Source organism: Hoplias malabaricus, chromosome 7 (assembly GCF_029633855.1).
Source record: "Hoplias malabaricus isolate fHopMal1 chromosome 7, fHopMal1.hap1, whole genome shotgun sequence".
NCBI classification, from domain to species: domain Eukaryota; kingdom Metazoa; phylum Chordata; class Actinopteri; order Characiformes; family Erythrinidae; genus Hoplias; species Hoplias malabaricus.
Window position 1 is genome coordinate 17,067,519 of NC_089806.1, and position 16,468 is coordinate 17,083,986.

The 16,468-nt window shown below is 37.1% G+C and overlaps 1 protein-coding gene across 3 annotated transcripts in view; it reads left to right on the forward strand.

The window, feature by feature from the left end:
• pak5 (p21 protein (Cdc42/Rac)-activated kinase 5) overlaps nucleotides 1–16,468 on the forward strand; it is an 83,017-nt gene that overhangs the window by 9,054 nt on the left and 57,495 nt on the right. The window lies entirely within an intron of this gene.

Genomic DNA, 16,468 nt, shown 5'->3' on the forward strand with positions numbered 1-16,468 from the left:
GCAAAGGTTAAGCTCACAGAGGAAGCAACAAAAAGGTACATTTTTTTGCATAAGTAGATATTGTTCTGATGTAAGCTCTTATGCTGAGGTTCTTCTCATGTAATCTTTGTTTACTGAACTACGTGGCATATGGAGATGGTTATGTAGATGGCTTAAAGCAACAAGATGTAAGCTGCACCATTGTGCAACATGGAAATGAGTTTTGCACTGTATAATTAGTCTGCTTTTGTTCGGCTCAGCACAAGTGAGTAATCTCTCCACTTGCATTTAAAGCCTCTGTCAGGAATCGCTGCACCTGGTATTTTTGAATCACTTCAGCACGGCAGCTAAAACTTAAAATTAGACGTGGGCCGTTCTGTCTGCTAATGAACTCCGCTTTAGTTCTGAGGTAGTTCCAGATTGAGGTTTCAGCGCGTGAAGCCTAGAGGAACGCTAAACTCTGGTTTGCTGTAGTGTAAGAAGATAATTCTCTACCAGTGCTGGAACAGACAATCAAGAGTGCCTGGAAAGTTGAATGGTGGGCCAGTAATATTATAGGTGTGGTTTTGGTCTGGTAATATTGAGAGTGGTTATTGTTTACACACTGTATGTCTCTATTTTTGTAGACAACTCAAATTTAAAGTCCACTCGTTGTGCATACTGATCAACTGTGCATGTACTGCTTGTATAATGTCATTAAAAAAACATGAAACTAAACAGAAATATTTTGAAATAGCCAGTCAGTGCCAGACATTTAACTGACAAATAAAGCCTTCAGACATTGGGCAGTGGAGTGAGCTCTGGAGTCATGGAGTAGCATTCAATTAGTGGCTTTGTGTTCCAAAACTGTACAAATCATGTACATTAATTATTTATATAAGTCACATCAGCCACCCCCAGCTCCAGTGGTATACAGCCCTGGATTGCTGATTGTAAACCTTAAGTTTGAATCTAGTGTAGTGGACTGATACTAATCTGTTCAAATTCAGCCTTGGTTGACCCTAGAAGCAGTGTTCTACAAAGTGCATTACTCTTCTTTCTTATATACTGATATAGTATTTTCATATTTTAATAATATAAAAACAAAAAAAGGGGGGGGGGGTATTAAAAAAATGTAAAAAATCTCCTGAGATGTTGAGATGTATGCAGTGAAATACTCAGATTAATGTGAGCAGATAGGCAGAGAGAAATGCTAACAGTGAGAGTATAGCATATTTACTGTCATAGTCAATTTTATCACTAGTTGAAGACTTGTTGTCACATTTTAGCAAATAAATTTAACGGGATTGAAAAAGCACTTAGTAATTTGAACAGTGTTTAAATAGCTTTTCTTTGTTATGTTAGCTGTTAGCTAAAAATAAGTTAGCTATTTGCAATTTATTCAATTTTTCATACAAGTAGAACAGGGCAGAAGTTATGGACTGAACTGATGTAAAATATTGACTTTGTGTAACACAAAGTATTTGTTAGGAATAACTAACAATTTTTAAAGTTGTTTTAATGTCAGTGATTAATGTTTGTATTTGACTTGTTTCCCTATCTAGTCCAAGCTGACATTTCTTCATCCAAGTGCTCTGAAACTCTTCAGTTTACATATCCTACAAATGAAAGGGCTATGTACTGTCTGCAGACTTGTAGCAGATTGCATATTGGGGTCAGAGAGCTCTCAATTTTGAAACTTGTTCTCAAATATTGCTTCTGAAGGCTGTGCACATGTCAATAAGATTTCCAGTCAAAGGACAGATTTAGATCTTAGAGACCCAGATACAGCACGTGTCAGTCCAGTCCTAGCCTGAGAAGCTCCAGGCTCTTACTGTTTCAAGCTTGTTCCTTTGTCTCTTGTTGCATCCCTCTTCAACCTCTCGAAAGGACCTGGCATCTTAAGCGCTCCATAAACAAAAGGCCAAATTAGATAAAGGGCCTCATTTGAAGATAGTTGACCGAAACACACTGTTAAGAGAGATTAGGTTTGAGAAGAATAACTCAATCAGTCTTTGGCATGGATATTGGTCTGGGAGGAAAGCAATGCTCTCATTGGTCGTCCAAATCGGGTTTGACTGTCCTGTTTCATTTGATTGCTCTGCTCTTCTTTATCCAATAAAGGCTCTGCTAGAGATGAGTTGTGGCGTCATGGATGTTCTGCTCTTCATCATATACCCTGGGCTTTAGTAGTCTTCCTCTAGAGTCATTGAAGGGGGCATTTAGAGGACTTTCCACATTATGGCAGTTGGTCTGTCCTGATGTCATGGATACTTCACATTTTAGGGATTGAACCTCAATAAAGCTGAAAGTTTAAAGGAGCAATCAGGCATTGGTACCAAGAAAAAATTAGCAAACAGTGTTAATTAAAGTATTTTGTATTATTCTTTTTATATATTTTTTATATAATGTGTAACTCAAAATGAAGAATTAAATGCTTTGTAGTCCCTGAATAAACAAGTATACAAATCATAGGAAAAACCAATTCCTTGCTCCTTAAATCTGTTTTATTATGCATTCACAATTTGAAAGAATTCAATTAAAAAATTTCAAGTGCTACAACTTGTATTCTCACCCACATCAAAATCTGGAGTGTTTTAAATTGGGAAATTTAACTCCATAAATCACAGCTTTTGAACTGACTCAGTACTGACTACTCAGTAGCTCATAAACGCTTATGTTTTATGACACTACAACCACACCCCCTCCCACGCCCCACCCTCCACAAAAAAGCCCTGGACCCTAATATGTAGAAAACAGTTCCAAAGTAAAATTCAGTTACTATATTGGTCAGAAAATCACATTTCCATATTTTCTCAGATTGTTCAGTCATAGACCCGCGGACAAGGTCATACAATGTGGCATTTTCTCCTTGTCTGCAGGCTCCTGATGACACATGCAGAATGAATCACGTGAACACTGCATCACTTGACAGTTACAGTATGTCTTACCCAATTATGTTATGCAATGTCTTCAGAGTGAAGGCTTCTATATCTGTCTGTCCAGACTCATTATTCTGCCAACTTCCTTCTCTTAAAAACAAACATGGGCCTCAGACATATATTTTTATAGACAAATGTGAAGGTCTAAATATTATTTAAATGCCAATATTGTGACTTCAAAATATTGTGTATTCATAAAGCTTGAACTAGCAACACATACTGTCATAAAAATGAGGATTTAGTATTCATGATAAAACCTGTCTACTGTGATTGACCCAGTAACCCGTATCCAGTCCTAATCATAACTGTATGTCAATTCAAAGATTTTTAAAGCTAAACATTGGATTTTCTCTGAGTCTCGTGATCTCTTTGGATCTAGTGTTAGATTTGCATTTACATTTTGTTCACTGATCTTTTTTTTGTCCTGGTCGCTGGGTGTTTGGGTCATTGGGAATCAGGCACATATAACCCCCCCACCCTTGCTTCTTCAAAAGAATATCTGTGATACTGTGATATGGATACACATAGATTTAAAAAATATGTTAAAACAGATAATAGCTGTGATTGCATTAACATTTCAAAGCAATGTAATATTTATTACATTAAATAGATGCAATAAAGTAAACAGAATGCAGATAATATCACAAAATTTATTTCACTTTGTTTTATATGGTAGTTACGAATGCCATTTTCTCTTTTAAATATTTTTAACTCCAATTTTTGGGAAATAACTGTTTTAATAACTTATTTTCCTATGACTGTCACATCTTAATGAATATTGATTCAATTATACCTAATTTAATCAGAAATATCTCTTTTAGTCATTTTAGATGCACTTGAGGAAGAAACATAGAAGGCATCCTAGGTGTGTTTGTGTAATTGCTTGTGTGAATTGAGTCTCCTTAATTTAATGTCTGTGACTCTTTGGGAAACAGCTTTTGTTGGGAGGACAGGTCTGGAAATGAATGGTTGTTAAGTTGAACAAATGGAAGAATTAAAGTAGAAGTCTCATGAAAAAGCAAAGAGCGGTGAAATTTAACACTGGCATATTAGATTTTTTTCCATCAATACTTCAATAAAAAGATGAATATTTAGAATACACTTGCTCAGTAATTTTTATATATACACAAAGAAACAGAATGATACACTGTCTTTACGTAGGTTTCTATGATTAATCTCAATGCACTGCAAGAATAAGAATCATTTTCACATTATCATTCTGCTCTGAAGAGTCTTCAGTGTTGACTGAAGGCTCGAGGCTGGCCTAAATCTGGAACACTCTGCTCTCTTGACCATCATCTAGATTAGCTTCTGATGAGATGAGTAATGTGTCAGATCAGAAACCAGTGGACCTGCATGGAGGAAGCTGAATATTAGGCCCACTGAAATGTGCTTTAGTGGTGCAGTTGTGCAGTGAATGAAATTCAGGCTTGTTGCTAATGTCACTTGGCTGTTTGTATAATCCCAAAATATTAAGACTGTTATGACAAGCAATTTTTTTTTATATTCATGATATGAATGACATTATTACACATTATTTTTTAAGAAACTTTGAACGGGTCCCTTCAACTAAGGTGAAAAATATTTATACCCTTTGTTAAATCTTATGAAGCATTCACTGGCAAGTATATAAAGCTTGTTTAGTTAAAGGTAATCACAACGTGTGGGTTCGATTCCCTCTCCGGGTGACTGTCTGTGAGGAGTTGGTGTGTCCTCCCCGTGTCCGCGTGGGTTTCCTCCCACAGTCCAAAAACACACGTTGGTAGGTGGATTGGCGACTCAAAAGTGTTTGTAGGTGTGAATGTGTGAGTGAATGTGTGTGTGTGTGTCTGTGTTGCCCTGTGAAGGACTGGCGCCCCCTCCAGGGTGTATTCCTGCCTTGCGCCCAATGATTCCAGGTAGGCTCTGGACCCACAGCGACCCTGAACTGGATAAGCGGTTACAGATAATGAATGAATAATTACAATGTCCTTTATTTCTGGACTGGAAACACCTTACTTTAAGTTGGATATTCAACAATTGCTTTATAATTTTGTGCTCCAGAACACACATCAAAATGAAATTATAAATCACATTTCTAAATCAAAATTAAATTATTTTACCTCTAAATATTGTTTTTTAATGATACTGCAGATTAGCTCTGTTTTTCATTGGTCAGGAGGCATTTTTGTCCTTATAATGTGCTAAACACATACATAGAAAACATGTCTAAATGGATGTGTTACACTGGCCACAGATAAGCTTGTTGGAAGAAGAATGGAGGCTGTTCTGTCTGGCAGGACAGCAGGAACACAATTGATGGCAGAAAATGCTCTGTCACATGCTTGTGCTTGATAAAGATTCAGACCTGTGTTGTGCTTGTCAAAAACCGGATCAACAGTATCTCTTCCAATAGCTCATACTCTGAGAATCTGTCCCTGAGAAGCAAATTATAATCAAAGATTAGAATTGGGAAATTGGCCATACCAAACCAACAGCATTCTGAAAAAAATATTTCCATCACTATGCAGTGCTGCAGTAATAGGCACTAGTGTATATCTACCATGCCCAACATTTGTTTAGCACCCTGAAGAGAAGACTCATTATGAACTGCCATTCCTCAAGTAGGTGACAGTTTGATCAGATGGTTATTTTCCACTCTCTTGCATGTTTTAGAAGCCCTTTATATGAATCTCCATTCTGTATATGTCCTCAGTGATCTCATCTAGTCAACAGTGAGTAAATAAACTCTAATCAACAGTTAAATGCAATAAAAATCTGAGCCAAACATATTTAGGCACAATACGTCTTTATTAGTTGATGACAAAAGTCTGCTAAAACAGTTCTTGTGTTTTAGCTGCTGGTTGGATTTCAGATTAAATGTTAATTATTATTTATTATGTTGGCCAGACTTTACCAGAAACGCATCATTTGGAAGATTGAGATGAGGTAAATGACATCATGCTTTGCTTCATGGGTCATTCGGTCATTACAGTCGTAAAGAGATTCCCAGAACTTTAAAGGCATAAAAATGCTCAAATAGAAAGTGTTGATGTCTGTGTATTCTTTTGCCATTCCTGACAAAAAAACTATGATCATTCTTCTCTTTTACAGTTTAATTTTAGCATTGTTGTTGATGCTGTGCATGAAAAAAAAACACATTAGAGCAGTGACTTCAGAAATATTAATCATTTTGTTTAATTTATAAAATATATTGAAATAATTGTGTATTAACATGTTTATACAATGAAATAAATAATGCAACATGACATTGAAATTAAGTAGCTGTTATTAGGCAATAAAATGTTGTCAGTTTCTCAGTGGAGTTATGCGGTATGGCAGATGATTTTACTTTTTGAATCATGTATCTTTGCTCTTGGATCTTGGTATATATTTACATAATTAAAAAGTAAGAGGTGCCAAATATTTGGTTAAAACCTCATGGAATGTTCTAATAGAAATACTTCATTATGACTCATAATAATTAATTTCACTTTTACCTTTCTTTAAAAGAGTGTATTTCATTCTTCTACATCAATTTGAGGATCATGAGCTCCTACAAAACCAAAAACTGTGAAATAAACAATGCAGTCATTTTTTTGTGACCTTCCTATATCTTAACACAGAATAAACAAGTCTTTCTGATTTTGTGCTGCATTTTACATACTTTACTTTAGTGTTGTCCCACCTCCTAATCTGAGTTTCTCCAATCAGTGCTGGACCCACATTTATTTGAGAATGACGTGTTAAATGGAATAAAATAAACACAGTGAGCTCCAAGATATTGGTGTACTCATCAAATATGGCAAAAACAAGCACAGAGAAGAGAGAGAACTGAGCGGAAGTGGCTTAAAAACAGAGCTTCTTCTCCTTGTTTCTCAGTCCTCAGCTCTTACACTGAACTTGTTTAAAATTGGTATAATGCGTTCCCTTTTAATGTGCTATTTTTTCCAACAGTGAGAAATACTTTTACTGCATTTGTCAATCACCCCTTGCATTTTATCAGAAGAGTGTGTGTATGTAGAGGTGTATGTAGTTAGCATGGACTCATGTATGTTGCAGTAAGTCGGTAACATGCTCTAGACCATGTGTCAGAGCCTACACAATGTGTGTGAGTCTGATGATGGTGCTGGCGAGTGAGTGTTGGGCGAGCATTGCGTACACTATGTAGGCCAAATGCTTTGAGCAAAATGAGACTTGACGAGCTCCACTCCAAGCTAGGCACCCATGGCAGATGGGTTGTATGCAATTAAATGTATAAATAGCAGGATACTAAAAGAGAGAGAGAGAGAGATTGTTGGCGCTGATAATGGAAGAACAAGAGGAACAGCACTGATGGACAAAAGATAGTGTGAAGTGTAAGGGACATGAAGAGACTGTAAAAATAGGTTTTGGAGGGAAAATAGTGAGTGTCCTCAGCACCACATATTTCACACGGTGCTTCTGTAAGTCTAATATTTTTGTAGATAATGCACTGCTCCATTTATCGTATTCACACTAGGCATTATCTCCTTATCACTGCCTGAAAAGTGGGAAATCACACTGCATCATCTCTTCAGCCACTAATTCTAGCTTTACTTTCAGCCATCGGTGATAGTCTGATTATGCTCCATGAAGTACATTTCCCTAAATAAACCACTTGATGGTAATTTTCTATTGGAAGCCAATAGTATTTATTTGGCATTGCTCTAAAAACATACAAAGCAACATTTATTTCTATTTGGTGGCCACTATGAAATGGTTGTGGGGTATAACATATTATGACCTATGAGCTAATGCAGTAGATTAGTTTTATTCTGTAGAATGAGGTCTGTGAGGACAAATGGTTGGCAACTGTTTCTTCTGAAGTCAGGTGTTTGTCTTACTTTTGCTGCAGTTACGCTTTTCTGAAAGTTATAGATTTTGGAAAATTGCTTATGTCGCTTATATCAATATTTTAAGTTTTTAAAAGTCTAAATCTTGTACTGGGCCATTCTGTGCTCTGCTCAGCTTGTCTGCTTTGCTCTGCCCATAGCCCCCCCCCCCCTGTTCTCTCTCTCACGCACACGCAACGAAGCAGAGTAACACAAAGCGTGAAAAAGAAGAACAGCATTTCGGTTATATGTAAATGTTTTGGATTTGATCGGTCAGATGAGGAGCAGAAACGTCTATCTGCAGGGAATGCCTAAAGGAGGTAGTATCAAAATGCGGGAGAACTCCCAGCCTATTTCACCACTTACAACAGCAGCACAACCTTCTGTACGAAGCTGTTAAACTCTGAGGTGATGCTGCAGCTACTGTTCTGAAGTATTCACGTCCCAGTACAGTTCCCGTAAACCAGTTCAGACAGCATTGCACGCTTCATTAGCTAATGCTGTGCCTTACGAAAAGAAAAGTATGTAGTGGCGTGTCATTACTAAAGCAGTTGTTTATTACATAGCAACGGGTATGGTCCCCGTCTCTACAGTAGAGAAAAAGGGCTCAGAAAGGCTTCTCTTTCTTTGCACGAGAAGAGCTGCCTGACGTTGTGTACCACAGATATATGGTCAAGTCGCACCTGTGAGCCATATTTGAGCGTGACTATCCACTTTATTGAAGATTGGGGGATTAAAATGTGTATCTGTAGACGAGCTATTTCCCAGAATTCCACACTAGGAGCACAGAGCTGAAGCCTTTACACTGTTCTTAAAATCACTTTAATACAGACACTGTAGGTCTGTAAATTAATAAAGTCATTTGACATGTACTTTAGTCTTTATTTTGATAAATAATAATGTTTTTCTGACATTTTCTTGCTTTGCTTTACAACTGAATTTTTTTCAATGTACAATTATAGGGAAAAGTTAAGACAACCAATGAAAACCTTTGTCTTAAACACACATGGACATTTGATTTTCATTTGAATATTGAGAGATGAGCTTGAGCTAACACACGAAACTGAATGTTCTGTTTATAAAATGTTCATTAAACATTTTTCACCGCATATATCGTATATCCCCATTCAGCTAAAATATACAGGAGTTGGAAAATGAAACTGAAACACCAGGTTTTAGACCACAATAATTTATTAGTATGGTGTAGGGCCTCCTTTTGCGGCCAATATAGCGTCAAATTGTCTTGGGAATGACATATACAAGTCCTGCACAGTGGTCAGAGGGATTTTAAGCCATTCTTCTTGCAGGATAGTGGCCATGATGCTGGTGGAGGAAAATGTTTCCTGACTCGCTCCTCCAAAACACCCCAAAGTGGCTCAATAATATTTAGATCTGGTGACTGTGCAGGCCATGGGAGATGTTCAACTTCACTTTCATGTTCATCAAACCAATCTTTCACCAGTCTTGCTGTGTGTATTTGTGCATTGTTGTCCTGATACACGGCACCGCCTTCAGGATACAATGTTTGAACCATTGGATGCACATGGTCCTCCAGAATGGTTCAGTAGTCCTTGGCCCATCTAACACAAGTATTGGGCCAAGGGAATGCCATGATATGGCGGCCCAAACCATCACTGATCCACCCCCATGCTTCACTCTGGGCATGCAACAGTCTGGGTGGTACGCTTCTTTGGGGCTTCTCCACACCGTAACTCTCCCGGATGTGGGGAAAACAGTAAAGGTGGACTCATCAGAGAACAATACATGTTTCACATTGTCCACAGCCCAAGATTTGCGCTCCATGCACCATTGAAACCGACGTTTAGTATTGGCATGAGTGATCAAAGGTTTGGCTATAGCAGCCCGGCTGTGTATATTGACCCTGTGGAGCTCCTGACCGACAGTTCTGGTGGAAACAGGAGAGTTGAGGTGCACATTTAATTCTGACGTAATTTGGGCAGCCGTGGTTTTATGTTTTTTGGATACAGTCCGGGTCAGCACCCGAACATCCCTTTCAGACAGCTTCCTCTTGCGTCCACAGTTGATCCTGTTGGATGTGTTTCGTCCTTCTTGGTGGTATGCTGACATTACCCTGGATACCGTGGCTCTTGATACATCACAAAGACTTGCTGTCTCAGTCACAGATGCACCAGCAAGACATGCACCAACAATTTGTCCTCTTTTGAACTCTGGTATGTCACCCATAATGTTGTGTGCATTGCAATATTTTGAGCAAAACTGTGATCTTACCCTCTGCTAATTGAACCTTCACACTCTGCTCTTACTGGTGCAATGTGCAATTAATGATCACCACCAGGCTGGTCCAATTTAGCCATGAAACCTCCCACACCAAAATCACAGGTGTTTCAGTTTCATTGTCCAACCCCTGTATATCAAGATGTGATTTTTTTTCCATATCACCCAGCCCTACTGATGATTGAAGGATGGATTTTTTTTTTATTATTTCATTCAGTCTGTTTACATGTTTTGTTATTTTCACAAGAGTGCACACAGGAGGAAGCACTTTGGTGAAGTCTGCTTCACAGGGAACTGACTTTTTAAAGAACAAATCAACTTTTTGCTATTTTTGCTCTGTATGTTTTCTGTTTACAGTTTAATAGCACAGCTATTAGTCTTTAGTTATGCAGTAAAATAATGTCTCATGTACATCTACAGCTGAATGTTAACAAAAGTTCCTGTGTGACATTTGGGTCCTGTAGCTTTGACTCAGAGGTGCCTTTTTGTTATTATCTCATGAGAAGAAAAATATCGAGATATATATCGTATATCGCCACTAGGGCTGCAACTAATGATTATTTTGATAATCGATTAATCTGTCGATTATTTTTTCGATTAATCGATTATTAATCGGATAAAAAAGAAGACAAGCCAAATTTGGTTTCCTGTCTGTTAGTAGCTTATTCAGGACACCATCAGTGAGAACAGCTGCTTGCTGTAGTGTGCAGATCGTCTTCAAAACATAATCAGCAATGCTGGGCTGTTTTTATCTGAGGTGAGAGAGAAAGTGTAGATATGAACATATATCTTTTTTAAGTTAATAACTACTGATCTAAAATGCAGACAACAATGCAGGCAAATTGAAATTACATAAATGGATATTGGGTGATGCTGCCATGTGCTGAGAATAAAAGGGAAATTTATCTAACACATATGATCATATATGGTTAAGATATTTAAGATTTTAGAGAACTAAGGTTGTAATTTTATAAGGAACACACACCCTGCCATTATTAAAAATTAGTGTTTTCATGAAGAATTAACCCAACCGTTACATTAATTTTATTTTATCAATATTTACCAGTGTATGTAATGTAATATACACTTATAATGTAATATACACTTGGCTGTGATACTCAAACACTAACACGCAATGCCAGTCAAAAAGTGTTCGTCACGTGTAGCAACTGTACCTATGTGTATAATAACTTAGACCCAACTAATTGATTATTAAATTAGTTGCAAACTATTTTAACAATCGATTTTAATCGATTTAATCGATTAGTTGTTGCAGCCCTAATCGCCACTCAGCTAAAAATTATTATCGAGATATCATTTTTGGTTCATATCGACCAGCTCTATAAAATGCTACTCTTCACTCCAACACATTTCTACTGCTCCACACCCTGCTCAAGGGGTTTATAATATACCTCTAGCTGACACTACACACTCAGCCCATGTGCAGTTGTCCCAGAGTGTCTCATCATTTTTCATGCTTTTTAATGGAGTTTATACATGCTGTGTGCACATATTCAAATGTCTGTGTTCACGAGTGTCCCTAAAAAAAGGGATTTACTTCACAAATTATACCACTTTTATATGCAATTAGTGCAGTGTATCTCTGAAATGCTTATGTTTACTTGATTCCAGGTTAGTGGGGTTATCCCCAAGGCGCCACATGCATTAAGTAGGGCACAGTGGCATTGAGCACACATGCAGTATGTATGACCCTGCGTATGGAACAGAGGGCTTAAAATTGGAAATATCACAGTAAAATTCAGTTCAAGTTAAAAAGAGAGCAAGGCTATAAAAGTGTGCCTCTGATTTATTTATTTATTTATTACTTGATTTATTGTTCACTCTGGGCTTTTTCCCATGTTTACATTTAAAGTTAAGCACTAGGAGTCATGGATATTGCTGGTCATAAAAGCATGTTGTAAATCTATTTCCTGCACATTGCACACTGAAAAGTGGTTAAGAATGCAGAGTCCAAACTTTCAACTGTATCCATATTTATGTTTGCAGATGTATATTATGAAATAAATTTATTAGGAGTTTTTAAGTTGTCGAAATAACCCAGAACCTACAAATTTTGGTAGTTGTTGAAAATTGTCCTGTATCCGTATTATTTGTTTTTTCAATTTTTGCTTAACTGTAAAACCACTTGGAATAAATCTTGTTACATCTTTTATTTCTATTACATTATTTTCCATTTCTTCTCCTGGAAAGTTAGTTTCGCGATGCATCAAATTTAAACACACTTGGTAATGTAGAACAACCACAAAGGAATTAGGTAAAATGGCAAGAACTCATCTTGTAAGGATGAAAAATTGCATGCATTGAATGCAGTTTGGTGGAGAACAGCAAGTGCAGATGAGACTGAGGCTCAGGAGAAGCTTCTGTGTGTTTGGAAAACTGTAAGGGCCGATTACATCATCTACAGAACTCAGAGGCCACTTATTTGGAATGAAGATAGTGAGCCACCTCTAATTTCCTCCAGTCAAATCATATGCTTGGCCAAAGTGAGGGTATGGTCAAGTATGGTCTTCTTTGCACATCAGCAGTCTCTCTCTCTCTCTCTCTCTCTCTCTCTCTCTCTCTCTCTCTCTCTCTCTCTCTCTCTCTCTCTCTCTTCACTGTGTGGTGTGTGGGCTGCTGCTGACCTGGTGGTACAGAGCTCTGAGTTTTGGCATTACATAATGCCTCTGGGAAGCCGCCACTGAGTTCTGATCGCACTCAGAAACACACGCAGGCAGAGATTACACGTTGTGGACATATACACACACACACACACACACACACACATGTATGTGCGAGCTCATACTCATAAAGGCAGTGGAGATGCCTATTAAAGCACATTAAAACATTTCTCACCCACAGCTCCAGCTAAAGAGGTGAACAATAGTGGCGCTTACAGTAGATGTATCCACACCTCAGGGCCTTTTGAAGCTATTTTCAGCTCTGCAGGCACTACACCAACTCTCACCATTCTCCATACTGTACTATTCCAATTCTGCTCAAAAAGACACACTCTTTGGCTTCTTATGAAACATCACAACCTACACATAAACACATTGGTCTAACCTGTAGAAATGTGGGACTCTCGCTGTATTTTGTTTTAATCTCCAATTTTCAAACTGTTTTTGAAATTTTGTGTAGAAGATACTATATAAATAAGGTGTGTTATATTTCAAAGGTATTGAGTTGAGGTGGCATTGACTGGAAACTTAAAGTAAAGAATGTAGTCAAACAGTGACAGAAAGTTTTAACTGAATGTTAAAACTTCAACACTCCAGAGAATAAAATAGATTTTGGAGGGAAATTAGTGAGTGTCCCCAGCACCACATATTTCACACTGTGCTTCTGTAAGTCTAACATTTTTGCAGATAATAAACTGCTCCCTTTATTGTATTCGCACTAGACATTATCTCCTTATCACTGCCTGAAAATTGTAAAATCACACAGCAGCAACTCTTCAGCCTCTAATTCTAGCTTTACTTTCAGCCATCGGTGAATGTCTGATTATGCTCCATGAAGTACATTTCCCTAAATAAACCACTTAATGGAAAATTTCTATTGGAAACCAATAGTATTTATTTGGCATTGTTCTAAAAAATAATTTGGCATCTATATTTTGAGAGTGAATAATATACACCATGTAGGGCATAGGTCATAGCAGTATCATTTTAGTCCTGAAATGATATTGTTTAGAACACTTTGATAGATGTTGTGTGTGTGGTGTTGGGGTCAGTCACTTTTTTCCCTCCAAAACCTATTTTTATTCTATGGAGTGATGGAGTACCATTGCATTAAACTTTTTGTCACTGTTTGACTACATTCTTCATTTGTGTTTCCAATCAATGCCACCTCACCTCAGTGCATTTAAAATATAATACACTTTATTAATATAGTATCTTTTGAACAAAATTTCAAAAATAGTTTAAACATTTGCTTTTTATATTTTATATTGGACTGCTTTTACATGGCCATTATACACCTTTAGCCAATGCTAAGTGTCAACTGTGGAGTTTGCACCAGCCGCGTGTTCATCAGTGCAGCATAAAGTAGGTGAATTGCAAGAGGTGTCAGTCCATTTCTAAGGGTAAAAATTAATTTCTAAAAGAAATGTTTAAACAACATTAATATGGTTAGGATGCTCTTCCCACAGACATTTTATTTATTTGTTGCTTTTGATGTTCAACAATCGAATAACTTGTGAGACAGACACATTGCTCAGAACGACTGAAAGGTGTATTGTATCGATTTTGTAATTGCAGGATGAAAGAGTGCCAATTTTGTAATAGTTTCAAGTAGAGCTGTGCCTATCTTTTGTGGAAATATCAAAATGGTTTTTTAAATGGATTTTAAAAAAATCCTTATGATAATAGTTTTATTCTGACATGTTTATGTAATGATATCATGCAGTTAAGCACAACATGACGTATGTTCACTACATGAGTCATTCAGGCACAGCAACAAATATGGTGGAAAATGTTTGTTTGCATGCTCAAATTTTTCTCCATGTTTTTTTTTGGTAGATCTATTTGAAACATTATTTATTTAATAAAAAATGTTTATCTAAATGTTTTTTTTCCCCTGAATAACCAAATGTTTATAGATTGGTTCTTATTTATAATAAATATTTGAAACTGTTAGATTAATACTAAAATAAAACTTTAACCTTTATTTTGTTCGAACATGTAATATTTTTATTATCAGTGTATTGTCATATTGCTGAGAATATGGTTATTGCAATAATACCTTGAAATATTGTAATATTATTTTAGAGCCATATTGCCAGCCCCTAGTTTCAAGAGTAATATATAAAGTGTGTTGCCTCAACAAGAGTTTGGGAAATGTAACCTGGCAACACTTATCTTGTGCATATAGCACATAAGTGGTCTACCTCTTTTGTGACATCACAAAAACAAACTCCCTGGTCATTAATTCATCTGAGTTTTGATATTGGTCCAAAAACTTACCATTCGATATTTTCTCTTAATTCACAGCAGTGAGAATTTTGCAAACTGCTGCAAACATGATTAAAAAGAAATTCTTGAAAATCCTGGCATAAATATGAATGTGTGTCCTGCTGATCCATGCATTTGGAGAGGGTCTGTGGCGGGACTCAGGAGATGCTAAATGATTCATGGACAGGGATTTTGGGTGCATCCCTAAGGACTTCCCCAAAGTACTCTCAGACAAAGGAAGAGAAAACTGGTTTCAGAGATACAGAGAGCACTTTTAGATAAAATGCTACATCGCTGTCCTTATCTAAGGGTGTGTGTGTGTTCTTGTTTGTGTGAATAATGTATGTGCATGAATGTGTATGCCTGTATATGTGTGAATAATGTATATGAATATATATGTGTGTGCGTGTTAACCATGCTAACCATCAAAAGAGAACTGGACAGTTGGTGTTATCCTCCTGCGTGTTCACCTGCACAATGATAATTTGTTAGGAGCAGTTCAGAAGAAGCATTTGCTACATTTATGTCTCTGAGGAGATATGAGCTAGCTTTCACTATAGTGAGCTTAGATTAGGGCCTAGATGTATTTCTATAGTATGAAGGATAATGACCAGCTATTCAAGTCCAATGTAGATGTATACATTTTTAAATATTAAATCACTATCTTTTATAGCTCTAGATTTAATATTTAATGCTAATGGCTGAAAAAGTGTGATTTCCTGTCATTTGTTCTCATTAATTGGCAATTGTATTGTAACGTTCCCTACACATTACCTATTTAGCTTGTAAGAACTGGTAGAGTACAGCTATGTTCCCACCACAAGGAGAAACAGTATAGCAAGCTAATGGTGTTCAGAGTTATGAAGTCTGACTGCTCCATAGCCAAGTACTGTGGTACTTTTTAAATCCTCTAACTCTCTTTGTCATCTGACATTGTGATGTTAAGATCATGTGTAACTGCTCCTACGTGTCTCATTGTACTCATACTATCCTGTGTTATTGTACCACACTCCTCTTGCGCAGAGTTCTCTGAGTGGACATTATTCATTGTTGGTGTGTATATTCTCTACGGAGACTGCTTCACTTGTCCAAGTAGTTTGTTAGCTGATCGAGGATGACACTGGCTGTGAGTATCCCCAGCATGACTTAGCTTTTTGGGGGCTAGACCTGGTCAGATATGTCCAGCTCATTTTTTTTCGAGCAACATTTTGTCAGACCAAAAATCTGCGCTATACCCAACACCTTGTCTTATCCTTTTTCAGTAGAAAGGGCTGCTGTTCCTGGCCTTCCACCCACAGTGGCTTTGTACAGATGTTGCCCTCCAGGCAGTGATACAAACACCATATGGGTCCCGACAAAGTCTTTTGAAGGCATTGTGGATTTTTGATATCCAGTGTGTGCAGAATATCTGTCTGAGGAAAAAAAAAAAAAAAACATCTCCAAATTTGTACATTTATAGCAGAAGGCAAAAATATTCTTATATGAAAATTAGTGTAAGGACTTGTTATTATGGACAATTTCTAATGAT